The 23,647-nt window shown below is 36.9% G+C and overlaps 1 pseudogene; it reads left to right on the top strand.

Annotated features, from left to right (window-relative positions):
* The first annotated feature begins 14,157 nt into the window (after positions 1 to 14,157).
* On the top strand, positions 14,158 to 14,738 carry LOC139181735 (glycine cleavage system H protein, mitochondrial pseudogene; annotated as a pseudogene).
* The last annotated feature ends 8,909 nt before the right edge of the window (positions 14,739 to 23,647 follow it).

The following is a 23,647-nucleotide window of genomic DNA, read 5'->3' on the forward strand; positions in this document are numbered from 1 at the left end:
AAGGAGAGATAAGAAAGACTTCCTCAGTGATCAGTGCAAAGTAACAGGAAAACAATAGAATGGGAAAGACTAAAGATTTCTTCAGGAAAATTAGAGATACTAAGGGAACATTTCATGCAAAGATGTGCATAATAAAGGACAGAAATGGTATGGACCTAACAGAAGCAGAAGATATTAAGAAGAGGTGGCGAGAATACACAGAAGAACTATACAAAAAAGATCTCTCTGACCCAGATAACCACGATAGTGTGACCACTCACCTAGAGTCAGACATCCTGGAATGTCAAGTCAAGTGGGCCTTAGGAAGCATCACTATGAACAAAGCGAGTGGAGGTGATGGAATTCCAGTTGAGCTACTACAAGTCCTAAAAGATGCTGCTGTTAAAGTACTACACTCAATATGCCAGCAAATTTGAAAAACTCAACAGTGCCACAGGACTGGAAAAGGTCACTTTTCATTCTAATCCCAAAGAAAGGCAATGCCCCAAAATGTTCAAACTACTGCACAATCACACTCATCTTGCATGCTTTCAAAGTAATCCTCAACATTCTCCAAGTCAGGCTTCAACAGTACATGAACCTTGCATTTCCAGATGTTCAAGCTGGATTTAGAAAAGGCAGAGGAACCAGAGATCAACTGCCAACATTCGTTGGATCATTGAAAAAGCAAGAGAGTTTCAGAAAAACATATGCTTCTGCTTTATTGACTACACCAAAACCTTTGAATGTGTGTATCACAACAAACTGGAAAATTCTTAACAAAATTGGAATACCACACCTTAGCTGTCTCCTTCGAAATCTGTATGCAGGTCAAGAAGGAAGAGTTAGAACCAGGCACGGAACAACATACTGGTTCAAAATTGGTAAAGGAGTACGTACAGGCTGTATATCATCACCCTGATTATTTAACTTATATGCAGATAACATCATGAGAAATGCCAGGCTGGATGAAGCACAAGCTAGAATCAAGATGGCCAGCAGAAATGTCACTAACCTCAGATATGCAGATGACACCACTCTTATGGCAGAAAGTGAAGAGGAACTAAAAATCTTCTTGATGAAAGTGAAAGAGGTGAGTGAAAAAGTTGGCTTAAAGCTCAACATTCAAAAAACTAAGATCATGGCATCTGGTCCCATCACTTCATGGGAATGAGATGGGGAAACAGTGGAAACAGTGTCAGACTTTATTTTGGGGAGCTCCAAAATCACTGCAGATGGTGACGGCAGCCATGAAATTAAAAGATGCTTACTCCTTGGAAGGAAAGTTATGACCAACCTAGATAGCATATTCAAAAGCAGAGACATTACTTTGCCAACAAAGGTCCATCTAGTCAAGGCTATAGATTTTCCAGTGGTCATGTATGGATGTGAGAGTTGGACTGTGAAGAAAGCTGAGCACCGAAGAATTGATGCTTTTGAACTGTGGTGTTGGAGAAGACTCTTGAGAGTCCCTTGGACTGCAAGGAGATCCAACCAGTCCATCCTAAAGGAGATCAGTCCTGGGTGTCCATTGGAAGGACTGATGTTGAAGCTGAAACTCCAGTACTTGGCCACCTCATGCAAAGTGTTGACTCATTGGAAAAGACCCTGATGCTGGGAGGGACTGAGGACAGGAGGAGAAGGGGACAACAGAAGTTGAGATGGCTGGATGGCATCACCAGACTCAATGGACATGAGTTTGAGTAAACTCTGGGAGTTGGTGATGGACAGGGAGGCCTGGTGTGCTGTGATTCATGGGGTCACAAAGACTGAGCGACTGAGCGACTGAACTGAACTGAACTGAACTAGGTAACTTGGCTGCTTCAACAAGTGCAGAGGTGGAAAAACAATGGCTTGTTATAAATGTGAAATTTTCTCTCCTCATGTAGATTTGACTCCAGTCTCATTATCCATGGGCCTGCCATCAGCCCCTTCTGCCATGGCATCAATGAGAAGATATGCCATTCTCTGCCCCTGGCAACACTTCCCTCTGATCTTGGACTGAGTGTATTTCCTGAAATAGTCCTGTGACCCACATCTAGCCCTACTCTACTATAGTCCTAAGGAAGTCCTGACAACCTAGAGACCCACCCAGGGCACAGCCAAGGACCCATAAGCATCCTTGGTAACAGACATACCAGCAGCATCCAAGGGACATGGCTGACAACATACAAGGTTGCTAAAAGCCCCAGCTACTTCTCTGTCACAATCTGATTTATAGTGGTCAAGCTCTGCCAATTTTACTGCCACGTCTGTGAGGTTAGACATGAGTGGGCCTCCTAGGAAGTGACTCACACTACTAGGGAAGCTCTATGTTCACTCTGGGCTCATTTTTTTCCCCACTAGGGAAACTATAAGCTCAGGAAGGCCCTCTTGGTATGACTTTATGCTGGCCTGGGGGTGGGATGGCAATGTGGTCAGAGTATAGCCACCCTTCTTACAATTTTGAACCAGTCCTTTTCAGTCTCCCTGTGTTCCAGGGGTTGCTTCAGCCTCACTCTTGGGTTTCAGGATTTCCACTCTGGTGTCTTTTCTTTAGATAGTTGCTGCTAGGTCTTCTTGTGAGGGAGACTATGTCACCATATTGGTCTATACAAGTTTTATTTGACAAGTATACCTCAAGAAATCTGAGTGGGGATACATATCAAACTTCTGGTTCCAGTTAGATAAGTGGCTTAGAGGTTACCATTCTATCCTAACAACAAGTGAAAAGTTGAAGTGACAGAAAAATCAACATCTCTTCTGCTGGGTAGAGCAAAGGGCAAACTGCTGTACTCAATACTGGAGTCATGGTTTGCCTGAGCAGAGACTCATGATCAGAATATACTTGGGAATCAGTTACCCAAACTGTAACTGATGAATTGCTGGAAGCTCAGTGTGGACAACTCAGAGTTGAAAACTCAATTGGGACAAAATCTTAGGGGGTCCTTTACAATACTGTGAGATTTAACTCCAGGAACTCAACAAGGTTCTAACAGTAAATGTTGGAGAAAAACAACAATCTTGCTTATGGTATGAAACAGGAAAAAGGAACAATTTTGAAATATGCCAAAACAATGTGTTCTTCTAAGAAAAGCCCACCACCAGAGGAAATTAGTTAATGAGAACCTAACCTGCTGGCGTATTATCAAAACCTAACTTCCTGGCACAAGGGCAGTACCCAACTATAGCTGAATCTAGCTTTCCACATGAAAGAAGGAAAATACCCAATTCTAGCCCGTTCTAAACCATTCTGACCCAACTAAGGGGAAATAAAAAACCTGAGAAACATTTGTGAATTTAACAGTCTAAAAACAGGGTCACTAAAAAACTGACACCTGATTTTAGGACTACAACACATTTTCCCTGCCCCCACATCTCACACACTTTAGTAAAGGCCTATTTACCTTTTTACAGTTCTTTTTACCCAGTACAACATTTCTGGCTATAAAGGAAAAAAATTATAATATGTATCAAGGCAAAGACCCTCACCTCTGAACACACACGCACACACACACACAATTTGAAGAGAGCAAGCATCAGGACATACCAAGAATGTTGGGATTATCAGTCTGGGAATATAGAACAACAGTGATAAATATACTCAGTGTTCTAGTGGTAAAGTCTACTGCATGTAAGAATACATAGGAACTTCCCTGGTTGTCTAGTGGCTATGACCCCATGTTCCCAATGCAGGGGACCCAGATTCCATCTCTGGTCAGGGAACTAGATCTCACGTGCAACTAAAGATCCCACATGCTGCAAATAAACAATTCACATGATGCAACAAAGATCAAATATCCTGCAAGCTGCAGCTAAGACCCAGCAAAGACAAATAAATATTTTGTAAAAGGATAGGAAATGTAAGCAGAGAGATAAAAATCTTAAGACAGAACCAGAAAACAAAAGCTAGAGATTAAAAATAAACAAACACTGCTATAAAAATGAAGAATGGCTTTGATGGGCTCATTAGTAGATTGGATACAACTGAAGAAAGTATCTCTAAGATAGATGATTCAATAGAATCCTCAGAAACTGAAAGAGAGAAGAAAGAATGAAAAGAAAAGAGAACAGAACATTTAAGGACTATGGAAAAACTAAAAAAAAAAAAAAAGTATCATTTGTCTAATGGGAATACCAAAAAAGAGAAAAAGAAAGAAACAGACCGTGCGCCTTGGTGCCCTTGGAGGTGCTGGTCACCCAAACCCTCTGGGATGGCTCAGCTGTCCTTGGCTTGAACAACTTCAGTGCTGGTTTATCAAGACACACTAGCCTCTGGTGGCTGGTTTTTCTGGAAAATTTTAACTGTGGAAGAGAAAGGAAATATCTTTGCTTTAAGCTGGACCTGCCTTGAGGGTGAGGCAAACAGGTGGAGGGGCCTCCATTTCTAAGAAGTAGAGAGGAGTCTGGAGGAACATATAAGGTCCTGAGGGCTTCTGAACCCCAACCATATTAGCCAAGCATGGCTTTGCCCAACATGCCCCTTGGAAGGGAAGAAGTGATATCAAGCTCTGAACATTTGGAGTGGGAGCACTGATTCCAAGACCCTAGACTACCAGAGAACTAACCCTAGGGAGTTTCAGATAGAACTCCCACAAAGGAAACTGCTCGAATACAACACCTGGCATCATCCAACCACCAGTACCAAAATGTGCAAGAAGCCTCATCTAAACGACAAACAAACAAACAAACAAAAAGTAGAAACCCAATCATCAGCAAACAGGATTACCTGTCTGCTGTCAGGATTCCCTCAGCCTTGCTCTGCTGACAGCATCTGCTGTCAGGATTACCTCAGCTTTGCCCATCTGAGGAAAAACAAACAGGAACTCAGCACAAATCTCACCCTATATGAAGCTTACACAAACAATTGGGCCAATATTAGGAGGGAACAAATCAAAAGGAAGAAAAGAATTTAACCTTGAAGCCTGGGAAAAGGAGACCTCAAACATAATAAGTTAAAACAAATAAAGAAAAGGCAGAGAAATACTATGCAAATGAAGGAATAAATTAGAAATACAAAAGTCCAAATAAATGAAGAGGAAATAGACTAGCTACATGAAAAAGAATTCAGAATAATGATAGTAAAGATGATAAAAAAAACCTTGAAAACAAAATGGAGAAAATGCAAGAATCAATTAACAAAGACCTAGAGGAATTAAAGAATAAGCATACAGAAGGAAACAACACAATTACTGAAATTAAAAATACTCTAGAAGGAATCAATAACAGAATACATGCTTCAGAAGAACGAATCAGTGAGCTGGAAGATAAAATGGTGGAAATAACTTCTGAAGAGCAGAATAAAGTAAAAAGAATGAAAAGAGCTGAGGACAGTCTCAGATACTTATGGGACCATATCAAATAAACCAACATTTGAATTATAGGGGTCCCAGAAAGAAAAGAGAAAAAGAAAGGGTATGAGAAAATTTCTGAAGAGATTATAGTTGAAAATTTCCCCAAGATGGAAAAGGGAATAGCCAATCAAGTCCAAGAGGCACAAAGAGTCCCATACAGGATAAACTCAAGGAGAAACACGCCAAGACACATACTAATCAAAGAACAAAGATTAAACACAAAGAAAGAATATTAAAAGCAGCAAGGGAGAAGCAACAAGTAACATACAAGGGAAACTCCATATGCTTAACAGCTGATCTTTCAGCAGAAACTCTGCAGGCCAGAAGGGAATGGCAGGATATATTTAAAGGACTGAAGGAAAAATCTACAACCAAGATTACTGTACCCAGAAAGGATCTCATTCAAAATTGATGGAGAAATCAAAAGCTTTTCAGACAAGCAAAAGTTAAGAGAATTCAGTACCACCAAACCAGCTTTAAAACAAATGTTAAAGGGACTTATATAGTCAAGAAATACAATAGGAGAAAAAAGATCTACAAAATCAACCCCAGATAATTAAGAAAATGGCAATAGGAACATATATATATATCAATAATTACTTTAAAAGTAAATGGATTAAATGTTCCAACCAAAAGACACAGACTGGCTGAGTGGATACAATAACAAGATCCATATTTATGCTGTCTACAAGAAACCCACTTCAGACCTCAAGACACATATAGACTGAAAGTGAGTGGATGGAAAAATATATTCCATGCAAATGGGAAGCAAAAGAAAGCTGGATTAGCAATCCTCATATCAGACAAAATACACCTTAAAATAAAGAAGATTACAAGAGATAAGGAAGGCTACTACACAATGGTTAAGGGATCAGTCCAAGAGGAAGACATAACAATTGTAAATATCTATGCACCCAACATAGGAGCACCTCAATACATAAGAAAAACACTAACAGACATAAAAGGAGAAATTGACAGTAACACAATAATAGGAGGAGACTTTAACACTCCACTCACACCAATGGACAGATTATCAAAACAGAAAATTAATAAGGAAGCACAAGTCTTAAATGATACATTGGATGGGATAGATCTCATAAATATCTTCAAGACATTCAATCCAAATGCAGAAGAATACATTTTCTTCTCAAGTGCACATGGAACATTCTCCAGGATAGACAACATCTTGGGTCACAAATCAAACCTCAGTAAATTTAAGAAAATTGAAATAATATCAAGCATCTTCTCCAAAAACAAAACAACTAGGTATCAATTACAAGAAAAAAAAAAAAAAAAAACTAAGAAACACAAACATGTAGAGTAAACAACATGTGTCTAAATAACCAACCGGTTACTGAAGAAAGCAAAAAAGAAATCAAATTATTTCTAGAAACACATGATAATGAACACACAACTCAAAACCTATGCTATGCATCAAAAGCAGTTGTAAGAGGGAAGTTTATAGCAATACATTCCTATCTCAAGAAACAAGAAAAACATTGAATAGACAACCCAACTTTACAGCTAAAACAACTGGAAAAAGAAGAAGAACAACAACAAAACACACACACAAAATCAGTAGAAGGAAAGAAATCATAAAAATCCAAGCAGAAATAAATGAATAAGAAGTGAAAGAAACAACAGTAAAGATTAATAAAACTAAAAGCTTGTTCTTTGAGAAGATAAACAAAATTGACAAATCCATAGCCAGACTCATCAAGAAAAAAAGAGAAAAGAATCAAATCAACAAAATTAGAAATGAAAAAGGAGAGGTTACAACAAACAATGCAGAAATACAAAGGATTATAAGAGACCGTTATGAACAACTATATGGCAATAAAATGGATAAACTGGAAGAAATGGACAGTTCTTAGAAAAGTTCAATCTTCCAAGACTGAATCAGGAAGAAGTAGGAATTTTGAACAACCCAATTACCAGCACTGAAATTGAAGCTGTGATCAAAAATCTCCCCAAAAGCAGCAGCCAAGGACCAGGCTTCACAGGAGAATTCTATCAAACATTTAGAGAAGAGCTTATGCCTATCCTCCTAAAACTCTTTCAAAAAATTACAGAGGAAGGAACACTTCCAAATTCATTCTATGAGGCCACCATCACCCTGATACCAAAACCAAACAAAGACAACACTAAAAAAGAAAACTACAGACCAATATCACTGACGAACATAGATGCAAAACTCTTCAACAAAATTTTAGCAAACAGAATTCAGCAACATATCAAAAAGCTCATACACCATGATCAAGTTGGGTTTATTCCAAGTATGCAAGGATCCATCAATATCTACAAAGCAATCAATGTGATTGTTTGAATATTGACAAATTGAAAGATAAAAAAAAACATATAGTCATCTCAATAGATGCAGAAAGACCCTTTGAAAAAATTCAGCACACATTTATGATTCAGTTCAGTTCAGTTCAGTCGCTCAGTCATGTCTGACTCTTTGCAACCCCATGAATCACAGCATGCCAGGCCTCCCTGTCCATAACCAACTCCCGGAGTTCACTCAAACACACGTTCATCGAGTTTGTGATGCCATCCAGCCATCTCATCCTCTGTCGTCCCCTTCTCCTCTTGCCCCCAATCCCTCCCAGCATCAGAGTCTTTTCCAACGAGTCAACTCTTCACATGAGGTGGCCAAAGTACTGGAGTTTCAGCTTCAGCATCAGTCCTTCCAAAGAACACCCAGGGCTGATCTCCTTAGAATGGACTGGTTGGATCTCCTTGCAGTCCAAGGGACTCTCAAGAGTCTTCTCCAACACCACAGTTCAAAAGCATCAATTCTTCAGTGCTCAGCCTTCTTCACAGTCCAACTCTCACATCCATACATGACCACTGGAAAAACAATAGCCTTGACTAGACGGACCTTTGTTGGCAAAGTAATGTCTCTGCTTTTCAATATGCTATCTAGGTTGGTCATAACTTTCCTTCCAAGGAGTAAGCGTCTTGTAATTTCATGGCTGCAGTAACCATCTGCAGTGATTTTGGAGCCCCCCAAAAATAAAGTCTGACACTGTTTCCACTGTTTCCCCATCTATTTCCCATGAAGTGATGGGACCAGATGCCATGATCTTCGTTTTCTGAATATTGAGCTTTAAGCCAACTTTTTCACTCTCTTCTTTCACTTTCATCAAGAGGCTCTTTATTTCTTCACTTTCTGTCATAAGGGTGGTGTCATCTGCATATCTGAGGTTATTGATATTTCTCCTGGCAATCTTGATTCCAGCTTGTGCTTCATCCAGCCCAGCATTTCTCATGATGTACTCTGCATATAAGTTAAATAAGCAGGATGATAGTATACAGTCTTGACGTACTCCTTTTCCTATTTGGAACCAGTCTATTGTTCCATGGCCAGTTCTAACTGTTCATTCCTGACCTGCATATAGGTTTCTCAAGAGGCGGGTCAGGTAGTCTGGTATTCCCATCTCTTGAACAATTTTCCACAGTTTATTGTGATCCACACAGTCAAAGGCTTTGGCATAGTCAATAAAGCAGAAATAGATAAAACTCTTCAAAAATTGGGCATAGAAGGAACCTACCTCAACATAGTAAAGGCCATATATGATAATCCTACAGCAAGAATTATTCTCAATGGTGAGAAACTGGAAGCATTCCCCCTAGGATCAAGAACAAGACAAGGGTGTCCACTTTCACCACTATTATTCAACATAGGTCTGGAAGTCCTAGCTACAGCAATCAGTGAAGAAAAAGAAATAAAAGGAATCGAGATCAGAAAAGAAGTAAAGCTATCACTGTTTGCAGATGACATGATACTGTACATAGAAAACCCTAAAGATAGTATCAGAAAATTACTAGAGCTAATCAGTGAATTTATCAAAGTTGCAGAATACAAAATCAATACACAGAAATCACTTACATTTCTATATACTAACAATGAAAATTCAGAAAGAGAAATTAAGGAATCAATTCATTCACCACTGAAACAAAAAGAATTAAATATTAGGAATAAACTTACCTTAGGAGACAAAAGAACTGTACAGAGAAAATTATAACACACTGATGAAAGAAATCAAAGATGACATAAACAAATGGAGAGATAGTCCATGTTCCTGGGTAGGAAGAATCAATATTGTGAAAATGACTATTCTACCAAACACAATCTATAGATTCAGTGCAATCCCTATAAAATTACCAGTGGCATTTTTTCATAGAACTAGAACAAAAAATTTCAGAATTCATATGGAAACACAAAAGACCCCGAATAGCCAAAGCAGTCTTGAGAAAGAAGAATGGAGCTGGAGGAATCAAACTTTCTGACTTCAGACTGTACTACAAAGCTACAGTTATCAAGACAGTATGGTCCTGGCACAAAAACAGAAATATAGGCCAATGGAACAAGATAGAGAGCTCAGAAATAAACCCATGAACCTATGGGTACCTTATTTTTGACAAAGGAGGCAAGAATATGCAATGGGGTAAAGACAGCCTCTTCAATAAATGATGCTGTGAAAACTGGACAGCTACCTGTAAAAGAATGAAATTAGAACACTTCCTAACACCATACACAAAGATAAAATAAAAATGGATTAAAGACCTAAATGAACACCAGAAACTATAAAACTCTTACAGGAAAACATAGGAAGAACACTTGATGACATAAATCAAAGCAAAATCCTCTATGACCCACCTCCTAGAGTAACAGAAATAAAGACAAAAGTAACCAAGTGGGACAATATTAAACTTAAAAGCTTTTGCACAACAAAGGAAACAATAAGCAAGGTGAAAAGAATGGGAGAAAATAATAGTAAATGAAACAATTGACAAGGATTAATTTCCAAAATATATAGCAGCTCATACAGCTCAATACCAGGAAGACAAACAACCCAATCAAAAAGGGGGGAAAAGACCTAAACAGACATTTGTCCAAAGAAGACATGCAGATCACTGACAAACACATGAAAGATGTTCAATGTTGCTCATTATTAGAGAAATACAAATCATCATCAAAAAATCTACAAACAATAAATGCTGTCACTGTTTGCAGATAACATGAAACTATACATAAAAATTCCTAAAGATGTCACCAGAAAACTGCTAAAGCTAATCAATATATTTTGTAAAGATTGGAATATTAAATTAATACATATCATTCTCTTGCATTTTTAAACTCTAACAATGAAAAATACTAAAGAGAAATTAAGGGAACAATCCCATTTACTATGAAACAAAAGAAAATATAAACCTAGAAATAGACCTACCTAAGGAGAAAAGAGATCTCTACTCTGAAAAGTATAAGAAGTTGATGAAAGAAATCAGAGATGACACAAGCAGATAGAAAGATATGCTGTGTTTTGTATTGTAAGAATAAGTATTGTGAAAATTATTATACTATACTACACAAAGCTATGTTGAGATGTAATACAATCCCCATCAAATTACTAACGGCATTTTTCACAGAATTAAAACAAACAAAAAAAAAAATACAGTTTGTATGGAGACTCTAAAGAACTTGAATAGCCAAAGCAATCTTGAGAAAGAAAAATGGAGCTGGAGAAATCAGGCTCCCTGATTTCAGACTACAGTGCAAAGTTACAGTAATCAAGACAGTATTGTAATGACACAAAAACAGAAATATACATCAATATAACATGATAGAGAGCCCAGAGATAAGCTATGCATCTATGGTAACCTAATCTATGACAAAGGAGGCTGAAATATACAATGGACAAAAGACAACATCTTCAATAAGTTGTGCTGAGAAAAGTGGACAGTCATATATAAAAGAATAAAACTACAACACTCCCTAACACCATACACAAAAATAAACTCATAATGGATTGCTGTTGTTCAGTCATTTCCAACCCTTTGCGACCCTATGGACTGCAGCATGCCAGGCTGCCCTGTCCTTCACCATCTCCCAGAGTTTGCTCAAACTCATGTCCATTGAGATGATGATGTCATTCAATCATTTTGCCCTTTATCATCCCCTTCTCCTCATGTCTTCAATTTTTCCTGGCATCAGGGTTTTTTCCAATGAGCTGGCTCTTTGTATCAGGTGTCCAAAGTATTTGGGCTTCAGCATCAGTCATTTCAATGGATATTCTGGTTTGATTTCCTTTAGAATTGACTAGTTTGAACTCCTTGCAGTCCAAGGGACTCTCAAAAGTCTTCTCCAAAAGAGTTCAAAAGCATTAAGTCTTTGGTGCTCAGCCTTCTTTATGGTCTACATAACTACTGGAAAAAACATAGCTTTGACTATATGGACCTTTGTTGGCAAAATGATGTTTCTGCTTTGTAATACACTGTCTAGGTTTGTCATAGCTTTTCTTCCAAGGAGAAAACATCTTTTAATTTAATGACTTCAGTCACCAACTTCAGTGATTTTGGAGCCCAAGAAATAAAGTCTGTCACTGAACCCATGGACTGTAGCCCACCAGGCTCCTCTGTCTATATAATTCTCCAAGCAAGAATACTGGAGTGGGTAGCCATTCACTTCTCCAGGGTATCTTCCCAACCCAGGGATCAAACTCATGTCTCCTATGTTGCACCTGGATTCTTTTACATCTGAGCCACCAGGGAAGCCCCTATAATGAATTGAGGACCTAAATATAAAGCCAGAAACTATAAAACTCTTAGAGGAAAATATAAACAGAACCCTTTTTGACATAAACTGTAGCAAGATCTTTTTGATCCATATTGTAAAGTAGTGCAAATAAAAACAAAAATGAACAAATGGACTCAATTTAAATTAAAAGCTTTTGTACAGAAAGGAAACCATAAGCAAGATGAAAAGACAACCTTCAAAATGAGAAAATATATTTGCAAACCAAGCAACTGACAGGGAATTAATCTCCAAAATGTACAAACAGCTCATGGAGCTCAATATAAGTAACAAACAAACAAAAATGAGCAGAAGAGGTAAATAGAAAGTTTTTCAAATAAGACATACAGATGGCCAACAAAAACATGAAAAATATCCAAAATCCTTAATTATTAGAGAAATTCAAGTAAAAACTACAATGAGTTATCACCTCACACCAGTTGGAACAGTCATCATCAAAATAACTACAAATAAAAAGTGCTGGAGAGGGTGTGGAGAAAACAGAACCCTCACTCTGCTGGTTGGAGTGTAAATTGATACAACCACTATGGACAACAATCTTGAAGTTTGTTAGAAAATTAAAAATAGATCTATGATGAAACCCAGCACTCCCACTACTCAGCATACACCCAGAGAAAGCCATAGTTCAGAAAAGCACATGCACCCCAATGTCCACTGAAACACTATTTACAATAGCCAGGACATGGAAGCAACCTAAATGTCCATCAACAGATAAATGAATAAAGGGTGTATAGGTACAATGTAATATTACTCAGCCATAAAAAGGAGTAAAATTGTTTCACTTTTAGTGATGGCTATGAACCTGGTCTGTCACACACAGTAAAGTAGGTCAGAAAGAGAATATATATATGCTGCAAAATCACTGTGGAAGGTGACGGCAGCCAGGAACTTAAAAGACATTTGCTCCCTGGAAGAAAAGCTATGTCAAACCTACATAGTATATTAAAAAGCAAAGACATAACTTTGCTGACAAAGGTCTGTCTAATCAAAACTATGTTTTTTCCAGTAGTCATGTTAGACTTAGACCATAGAGAAGGCTGAGACCAAAAAAATAACGCTTTCAAACTGTGGTGTTGGAAAAGACTCTTGATATTCCATCAGACTGCAGAGAGACCAAACCATTCAACCCTAAAGGGAATCAACTCAGAATATTTATTGGAAGGACCAATATTGAAGCTGAAGCTCCAATACTTTGGCCATCTTATGCAAAGAGCACTGGAAAAGACCCTGATGCTGGAAAAAAGTGAAGGCAGGAGGAGAAGGTGACAACAGAGGACAAGATAGTTGGATGGCATCACCAACTCGAAGGACATGACTTTGAGCAAGCTCTGAGAGATAATGAAGGAAAGATCACTGACGTGCTGCAGACCATGAGTTCCCAGAGTTGGACGCTATTGAACAAGACCAACATATTTCTGCTGTACAGACAGCAGATACTAACACAATTTTGTAAGGCAAATTAAAAATTAATAAAGAAAGAATTAGTTGACTGCATAAGTGTACCTTTATGTCTGACTTTTTATTCTACTCCTATGTTCTATGTGCCCATGCCAGTACCATAATGTTTTGATTACTATAACTTTGCAATACAATGTGAAATAGGTAGTGTGAAGTTTTCATGTTTTTCTGTTTTGTCTCACAAATGCTTTTGCTATAATGGGTGTTTTGTGGTTCCATATAAATTTTATATGGTAATTTTTATTTTATGAAAAATGGTATTGAAATTTTGACTGCAATTACATTAAATCTGTAAATTGCTTTGGACATTAGAAAAATATTAATTCTACCAATCCAAGAAAACAAGATATATTGTCATTTATTTTTGTTTTCTTTAATTTCTTTCATCAAAGGTATGTAGTTTTCAGTGTTCAGGCCCACCATCTTTTTGGTTAAATTAATTTCTAAGTGTTTTGTTGATTTTGGCACTATTGTGAAAGAGATCACCATTTTATTTTTTTCAAATTAAAAAAATTTTTTTAATATTTGTTTTCTCACTGTTGATTTTGTGTTCTTCCACTATTTGAATTGATTTTTAGTTTAAACACTTTTTTGCATCTTTCTAATTTGATAAATATAAAATCATGCTATCTGCAAATGTAATTTTACCTTTTCCTTCTGTATTTTAATACCTTTTGTTTATTTTTCACACCTCATGGCTATGGGTAGGACCTCTGAAACTGTGATAAGTGTGAATGGAAAGGATGAGAATCATTTTTTTCCCCATTCTTAGAAGGAACATTTTAAACTTTTCAGCATTGGCACCCGTGCGAACATGGCGCTGCGCGCGGTGCGGAGCGTGCGGGCCGCGGTCGGCGGCCTGCGCGCCATCTCGGCACCCAGCGCGCCCTGCTTGCCGCGGCCCTGGGGACTGCGAGCGGGTGCAGTCCGGGAGCTGCGCACCGGCCCTGCTCTGCTGTCGGTGCGGAAATTCACAGAAAAACACGAATGGGTAACAACAGAAAATGGTGTCGGAACAGTGGGAATCAGCAATTTTGCACAGGAAGCTTTGGGAGATGTTGTTTAATGTAGTCTGCCTGAAGTTGGGACAAAGTTGAACAAACAAGAGGAGTTTGGTGCTTTGGAAAGTGTGAAAGCTGCTAGTGAACTCTATTCTCCTCTATCAGGAGAAGTAACTGAAATTAATAAAGCTCTAGCAGAAAATCCAGGACTTGTCAACAAGTCTTGTTACGAAGACGGTTGGCTGATCAAGATGACATTCAGTAACCCTTCAGAACTAGATGAACTAATGAGTGAAGAAGCATATGAGAAATACATAAAATCTATTGAGGAGTGAAACTGGAACCCCTAAATAAACTACTTTGAAACAACTTAATCTAGCATAGTTGTCTTAAATTAGTGGTAGATAGATATTTAGAAAGCAACTTTTAGCAAAAGAAACTACTTGTAACAATGTTTCCTGAAGAAAATACCCCTTAACTTTCTAATGACTTCAGATAAACACTGCATCTTTTTCCACAGCATCCTGTGATTTTTAGGCTAGGCTCCAGTTATAATATTCAGAATTCCTGAAATTATCTCTGGTAAAACTAATTACAAAAATTATGTAATTCAAGGATAACATGGTTATCTTAAACCTTATATGACTTGTAACTTGCTTACAGCTATCCTTGGATTTGGGTCAAAATTATCTTTCCACTAGAAATAACTGCCAGTGGAGAAAAGTTTGTTAGTTGTATAGTGTCCAGCGAAGAATATTACTATCTTAATTTTGTAATACACTGTGTTTGCTGGTGCTATTTTTATACAGTGAAGCAACAGCCTTGCAGGAGAATAAACAATTTAATAATAAAATATTCAACTTCTAAAAAAAAAAAAAAAAAAAAAAAAACTTTTCAGCATTGAATATGGTGTTAAAAGTGACCCTGTTGTACATGATCTTAATTAAGGTGAGGAACATTTTTCTATACCCAATTTGTTGAATATCATTATCAAGAAAGTGATATTTTGTCAAGTGCTTTTTGTGTATCTACTAATATATGATTTTTAATGTGTTGTATCACATTTATTTACCTGCCTCCTGAGATATCTGTATGCAGGTCAAGAAGCAATAGTTAGAACCGGACATGGAACAAAGGACTAGTTCAAAATTGGGAAAGGAGAATGTCAAGGCTGTATATTGTCACCCTGCTTATTTATCTTGTATGCAGAGTACATCATGTGAAATGCCAGGCTGGATGAAGCACAAGCTAGAAGCAAGATTGCCAGAAGAAATATCAATAACCTGAGATATGCAGATGACACCACCCTTACGGCAGAAAGTGAAGAGGAATTGAAGGGTCTCTTGATGAAATTAAAAGAGGAGAGTGAAAAAGCTCGCTTAAAACTCAACATTCAAAAAACAAAGATCATGGCATCCGGTCCTTCATGGCAAATAGATGGGGAAAAAATGGAAACAGTGAAAGACTATTTATTTGGGCTCCAAAATCATTGCAGATGGTGAAAACAGCTATGAAATTAAAAGATGCTTGCTCCTTGAAAGAAAAGCTATGACCAACCTAGACAGCATATTGAAAAGCAGAGACATTACTTTGCTGACGAAGCCATCTAGTCAAAGCTATGGTTTTTCCAGTAGTCATGCATGGATGTGAGAGTTGGACCATAAAGAAAGCTGAGTGCTGAAGAATCGATGCTTTTGAACTGTAGTGTTGGAGAAGACTCTTGAGAGTCCCTTGGACTGCAAGGATATCAAACTTGTCAATCGTAAAGGAAATCAGTCCTGAGTATTCATTGGAAGGACTGATGCTGAATCTCCAATACTTTGGCCGCCTGATGCGAAGAGCTGACTCATTTGAAAAGACCCTGATGTTGGGAAAGATCAAAGGCAGGACGAGAAGGGGATGACAGAGGATGAGATTGCTGGGTGGCATCACCAACTTGATGGACATGAATTTGAGCAAGCTATGGTAGTTGGTGATGGACAAGGAAGCCTGGTATGCTGCAGCCCATGGGGTTATAGAGTCAGACACAACTGAGTGACTGAACTGAACTGATCACATTTATTGATTCATATATGTTGAACTATCTTCGTATCTCAGGGATAATTATCACTTGATCATGGTGAATGCTCTTTATAATGTGCTGCTGAATTCCATTTTCTGTTATTTTATTGACAATTTTTGCATGTATACTCACCAGGGATATTGATCTGTAATTATTTTTTTCTATAGTGTTTTATCTGACTTTGCTATCAGTGTAATGTTGGCCTCATAAAATTAGTTTGGAAATTTTCCCTCTTCTTCAATATTTAAAAAGACTTTGAGAAAGATTGATTCTGCTAAGTTCTCATTATACTTTACCAGTGAAACCATCTGATCCTGGTGTTTTCTGTGTTGAGAAGTTTTTGATTCATAATTCAATTTTTGTATCCTTATTATTAATTTGCTCCCCTTTTTAAAATTTCTCCCTGATTTAATCTTAGAAGATTGTTTATTTCTAGGAATTTACTTATTTCTTCAAGGTTATCCAATTTGTTGATACGTATTGTTAATAGTATCTCTCATAATCCTTTGCATTTGTGTGCTGTGGTACTGATTGTAATGCTTTCTCTTTCATTTCTAATTTTATTTATGTAAGTCCTGCCTATTTTTTCTTAATATGGATAACATTTTGACAGCTATTTTTATCTTCTGAAAAAGCCAATACTTAGATTCACTGATTTTTTTAAAAAATTGTTTTCTAGTTTCTAATTCATTTTCACCCCAGATCTCACATTTGTTATTTTCTCTCCTCTGCTATCTTTTGGCTTAGTTCCTTCTTTTTCTAATTCTTTGAGATGTAAATTGAGGTTGTTTATTTGAGATATGTCATGTCTTTTAATGTAGGCATTTATCACTATGAATTTCCCTCTTAGAACTACTTTTGTAGCATTAGATAAATAAGCTTTGATATGTTGAACTTCTGATTTCACTGGTCTCAAGACGGTTTCTCATTTTCCTTTTGATTTTTGACCCATTTTTTGCTAAGAAGTGTTTTCATTAAATCTCCACAGTTTGTAAAATTTCGAACTTTCTCTTGGTATTGATTTCTAGTTTAATTTCATTGTGGTCTGAATAGATGATGGGTATGGTTTCAATCTTCTCAAATTTTCTAAGACAATTTTTGGGTTGTGTCATTCAATCTATTTTGGAGAATGTTTTTTGTGCACTTGAATGTGTACTCTGCTGCTGTTGAATGCAATGTCCTGCATATACCTATCATATTTATTTGTTCTAAAGTATAGTTCAAGTCCAAAGTTGCCTTATTGATTCTCTGTCTGGATAATCTATACATTGTTGAAAGTGAGAATTGGAAACCCCAACAACTATTGCATTGCTGACTATTTCTCCCTTAAGATTTCTTAATAATTGTTACAATTTTTACATACTCCAATATTTGGTACACAAGTGTTTATAATTGTTTATATCCTCTGTATGAATCAATTGCTTAATTATTGTATAGTATCCTTGTCTCACTACAGTTTTTTCCTAATGCCTATTTTTTTCTGATGTAAGTATAGCTATGCATGCTCTCTTTTGATTCCCATTTGCATGAAACACATTTTTCTATTTCTTCACTTTTAGTCTTGTGGTGTCCTTAAAGCTTAAGCAATTCTCTTGTAGGAACATATAGTTGAGTTTTGGTTTTTCATCCATTTAGCAAATCTATGTCTTTTAATTGGAGGATTTAGTAATTTTTATTCAGATTAATTAGTAAAAGGTTAAGAATTGCTATTGGAATTTTAACTGCTTTCTGATTGTTTTGTTTTCTGATTGTTTTCTTTGTCTCTACTATTTTTATTGTGAGTTGTTGATTTTTTGTTGTTGTATGGTTTGATTCTGTTTCTTTATTGTTTGTATGTTTATCATATTTTTGATGGGTGATTATTATAGTGCTTTTATAATACATCTTGTGTGTGCATGCTAAATAGCTTCAGTCATATCTGACTCTTTGTGACCCTATTGACTGTAAACCCCCAAGCTCCACTGTCCATGGGATTCTCCATGCAAGAATACTGGAGTGGGTTGCCATGCCCTCTTTCAGGGGATCTTCCCTACCAAAAATTCAAATCTGAGTCTCCTGCAGCTTGCTGACAGATTCTTTACCATTGAGCCACTGCATAATATGGGTATATCTTTCCTTTTCTCCTTTGCCTGATAATTTAATTTTTATTTGCATGAGAAAATTCTATCAATCTGAATTATCCTTCTTATTTAGTTATGTTCTAGTTTACATATTTTATTGTGTATCCATTAATATAATATGGAAGCTATAGTTATTTTTAACAATTTTGTCTCTTAACCTTCATGTTAATGGCAACTAGATGGGGAAACAATGGAAACAGTAAGAGACTTTATTTTCTCTCCCACAGCCCTACCCATTAGCAAAAAATTGGATTAAAGACTTACTAAACATGGCCTTACCCACCAGAGAAAGACCCAGTTTTCCCCACAGCCAGTCCCTCCCATTATTGGAATGGGTTGCCATTTCCTTCTCCAATGCATGAAAGTGAAAAGTGAAAGTGAAGTCGCTCAGTTGTGTCCGGCTCTTTGCGACCCCGTGGACTGCAGCCCACCAGGCTCCTCCATCCATGGGATTTTCCAGGAAAGAGTACTGGAGTGGGGTGCCATCACCTTCTCCGTAGGAAGCTTACAGAGGCCTCTTATACTAATCCACCAGAGGGGAGACACAATGAAAACCACAATCACAGAAACATAACCAAAATGATCACATGGATCACAGCTTTCTATAACTCAGTGAAACTATGAGTCATGCCATGTAGAGCCACCCAGGACAGACGGATCATGGTGGACAGTTCTGACAAAACTTGTTCCACTGGAGAAGGGAATACAAATTACTTCATTATTCTTGCCTTGAGAACCCCATAAACAGTATGCTACACAGAAAATCCAAAAGGTGCTCCCAGAAACCTGCTAGAGTTCATCAATGAATTCAGTAAATTGTAGCATACAAAATGTATAGAGATCACTAAGCTCTAACAATGAAAAATAAAGAGGGAATTTAAGGAAACCAATTTACCATAACCTCAGATTAATAAAATGCCTAGAATAAACATACCTAAGGGTACAAAAGACCTCTGCTATGAAAACTATAACACACTGATGAAAGAAATCGGAAATGACACAAACAGATAGAAAGATATGCCATGTTCTTGATTTGGAAGAATTAATATCATCAGAATGACTATACTGCTCAAGGCAATCTACAGATTCAGTGTAATTCGTATCAGATAACCACTGACATTTTTCACTGAACTAGAACAACAACAACAACAAATCCAAAATCTTTTGTTTGTTGTTGCTGGCCAGTCACTAAATCGTGTCTGACTCTTTGCAGCTCCATGGACTGCAGCATGCCAGGCACTGCTTTCCTTCACTATCTCACAGAGTTTACTTAAATTCATGTCCATTGAGTTGGTGATGCTATATAACCATCTCATCCTCTGCTTCCTTCTTTTCCTTTTGCCTTTAATCTTTACCAGTATCAAGGTCTTTTCCAGTGATTCAGCTCTTCCTATCAGGTGGCAAAAGTATGGGAGCTTCAGCTTTAGCCTCAGCCCTTCCAATGTATATTAAGGGTTGATTTCTTTTAGGATTGACTGATTTGATCTCCTTTCTGTACAAGGGACTCTAAAGAGTCTTCTCCAGCAACACATTTTGAAAGTATCAATTCTTCAGTGCTCAGCCTTCTTTATAGTCCAACTCTCACAATCATACATGACTACTGGAACAAACCAGAGCTTTGACTATTTGGACCTTTATCAACAAAATAATGTCTCTGCTTTTTAATACACTGTCTAAGTTTGTCAAACCTAGTTTGTAGCTCAGTTTGTAAAGAGTCTGCCAGCAATGCAGGAGGCCCAGGTGTGATCCCTGGGTTGGGAATATCCCCTGGAGAAGGGCATGACAACCCACTCCAGTATGCTTGTCTGGAAAATTCCATGGACAAAGGAGTGTAGTAGGATACAGTCCATAAGGCTGCAAAGAGTCAGACACAACTGAGTTGCTAACACTTCCCTTCCAAGGAGAAATCATCTTTTAATTTCATCTCTTTAGTCACCATCCACAGAATCTTTATGTAAACAAAAAAGATCCTGAATAGCAAAGCAATTCTGAGAGAGAAAAATGAAGCTGGGGGAATCAGACTCCCAGACTTCAGACTCTACTACAAAACCATACTCATCAAAATAGTATAGTCCTGGCACCTAATCTGAAATATAGATCAATGGAACAGGATAGACTGCCAAGAAATTAACACTCACACCTAACTTCAATTAATCTACTTCAAAGAATGCATGGATATACAATGGAGAAAAGACAATCTCTGCAATAAGTGGTGCTGAGAAAACTGGATAGCTACATGTAAAGTAATGAATTTAGAACACCCTCCAACACCATAAAAATAAACTAGAAATGGATCAAAGATCTAAATGTAAGGCCAGACTTTACAAAACTGTTAGAGGACATCTTGTGCAAAACACTCTCTGGCATAATCACAGCAAGATCTTTTTTCATCCACATTTCAGAATAATGAAAATAAAAACAAAAATAAACAAATAAGACCTAATTAAACTTAAAAACTTCTACACAGCAAAGGAAATCATAAACAAAACAAAAAGGCAATACACAGAATGGAAGACATTTGCAATTGAAGAGACCAACATGGGATTAATCTTCAAAATATATATACACAAACAGCTCATGTAGCTCAGTATCAAAAAACAAACAATACAATCAAAAATGGGCAAAAAATCTAAATAGGCATTTTTCCACAGAAGATATACAGATTGCCAAGAGACACATGGAAACATGCTCAACATCTTTAATTATTAGAGAAATGCAAATCAAAACTCCAATGAGATATCACCTCACATCTGTCAGAATGACCAACATAAAAATCTCTATAAACAACAAATGCTGGAGAAAGTTGGAGGAAAGGGAACCCTCCTACACCATTGGTGGAAGTCTAAGTTTTGTCCAACTTGTATGCAGAACAGTATGGAGGTTCATTTAATTAAAAAAAAAAAAACAACTAAAAATAGAACTACCATGTGACCCAACTATTCCACCTCTGGATATATATGTTCAGAGAAAACCACAACTAAAAAAATAATTTATTTATTTTAATTGGAGGCTAATTATTTTACAATATTGTAGTGTTTTTAGCCATACATTGACATGAATCAGCCAAATATACACGAACCTCAATGTTTGCTGCAGCACTGTTTATAGTAGCCAAGTCACAGTAGCAACCTAATTGTGCATCAGCAGAGGAATGGATAAAGATGTTTTAGGTGTATGACAGAGGATGAGATGGCTGGATGGCATCACTGACTCGATGGACGTGAGTCTGAGTGAACTCCGGGAGTTGGTGATGGACAGGGAGGCCTGGCGTGCTGCGGTTCATGAGGTCGCAAAGAGTCGGACACGACTGAGCAACTGATCTGATCTGATACATTGAAATATCTTTTGACCTTTAAAAAGAACTAAGTAATACCATTTGCAGCAACATGGATGGACTTGGAGATTATCATAGTAAGTTATGTAAGTCATACAGGAAAAGCTAAATATTATATGATATCACTCCTGTGGAATCTAGTTTAAAAAGGAAAAAGAAAATAAACAAACATTTTATTTTTTTATCTTTATATATATTATTGAAATATAGTTGACTTACTATGTTTCAGGTGCACAGCAAAATGATTGTTATAGATATACATATGTATTACTTTTGAAATTATTTTACATTATTGGTTATTATAAGATATTAACAATATTTCCCTGTGCTATAGAGTAAACCTTTGTTGCTTGTTACATATCTATTTTTTTTATTAGAAATCTAGCATTCTATTTGTAGGAAACAAGAAGAATAAAAGAAAAGCAGGCCCTGGCAAGGGCTGCAGAAGAAATTTATAATTATTGATAAACTGGATGCTATAAGGCATGAGACTCTTGGAACAAGTCCAGAAGGAACAGTTCATAATCTTGAAAACAAGATATGATCCTGGGGTCAGAAAACCAACCCCAGGCTGTTTCTCAACTGGCGTCTCAGAGTCACATGTTTTACGTATCTGGTGGAAAATCTATAGATAAGAATATTAGTTACTGATTTGATATTGATTACTGTTTCCTAATTACTCAATGATTAATGATCATTTTGTTCTTTGGCCCTGAAGGCCACATGAGTTATGGTTTAACTCCCCACTTATTCTTTCATTCACGGCTGAAAGTATAATAAAGCTGGCTTGGATTCAGTTTCAGCACCTTCACCTTGGAGCGGTGTTGGTCCCCTGATCCTCGCTTCTCTCTGAATTCTTGTGTCTCGTTTCTCATTCTCTTGCCATATCGCACTTTCAGAAACCCTGCTTGTCGAGCTGGTCTCAACACTATTCATACTAAGTCCATCAAATGGAATCAAATATTTTAGTTTGGCAAAAATTCATCTTTTCTGAAATACATATATTATATACATGTTATTTATACATATGTATACAAAAGCTGTTCTACTATGTTTGATAAAGATGAGAAGAACATCAAGGGAAAAAAGAGCTGGAGAAATTGGAAAACATAAGCTAAATGAAATGGGAGCACTGAATATGAAATAGAAAAAGTGAAACAAACTAGATAAATGTAAATGATCCTCATATAGTCCAGTTGTTTTTAAACATGATTCTCATTAAAAATATATCTGAAGTGCTGGAGAAAAAAAAGCACTACCTGGACATTTCTTTTTTTTTTTTCAAAAACTTCCAAGGTAATTCTGATATACATCTGAATTTTTAAAAAGTGATTACAAATTTTTCTATTAAATGATAGGTTTGGTAATACAGAGTTTTATTATTTTTCTGTTGACCAATTATGATACAATGGCATTAAATGAGTAATAATTACATAATCACAAGGTAAAAGATGTTTATCAGTTTTCACAATCAACAGCCAGACAGAAAAATAAAAGATGATTACAATTGTGAGCCGTAATGGGAATATGATTAACCTAACAATAAAAATAATCACATACAATTTGGGGGCTCAAGCAGAGTGATGTGGTAAGTGGAAGTGCATACATGCACATGTTTTCATCTTCCCAGTCAGTCTATGTCTTTTGATTAGTGCCTTTAATTCATTTACATTTAAAGTAATTATAAATATGTATGATCCTATTATGGGCTTCTCCAGTATCTGAGCAGTAAAGAATCTGCCTGCAATGCAGGTGATGTGGG

This window comes from Bos indicus, chromosome X, assembly GCF_029378745.1.
Source record: "Bos indicus isolate NIAB-ARS_2022 breed Sahiwal x Tharparkar chromosome X, NIAB-ARS_B.indTharparkar_mat_pri_1.0, whole genome shotgun sequence".
NCBI lineage: Eukaryota > Metazoa > Chordata > Mammalia > Artiodactyla > Bovidae > Bos > Bos indicus.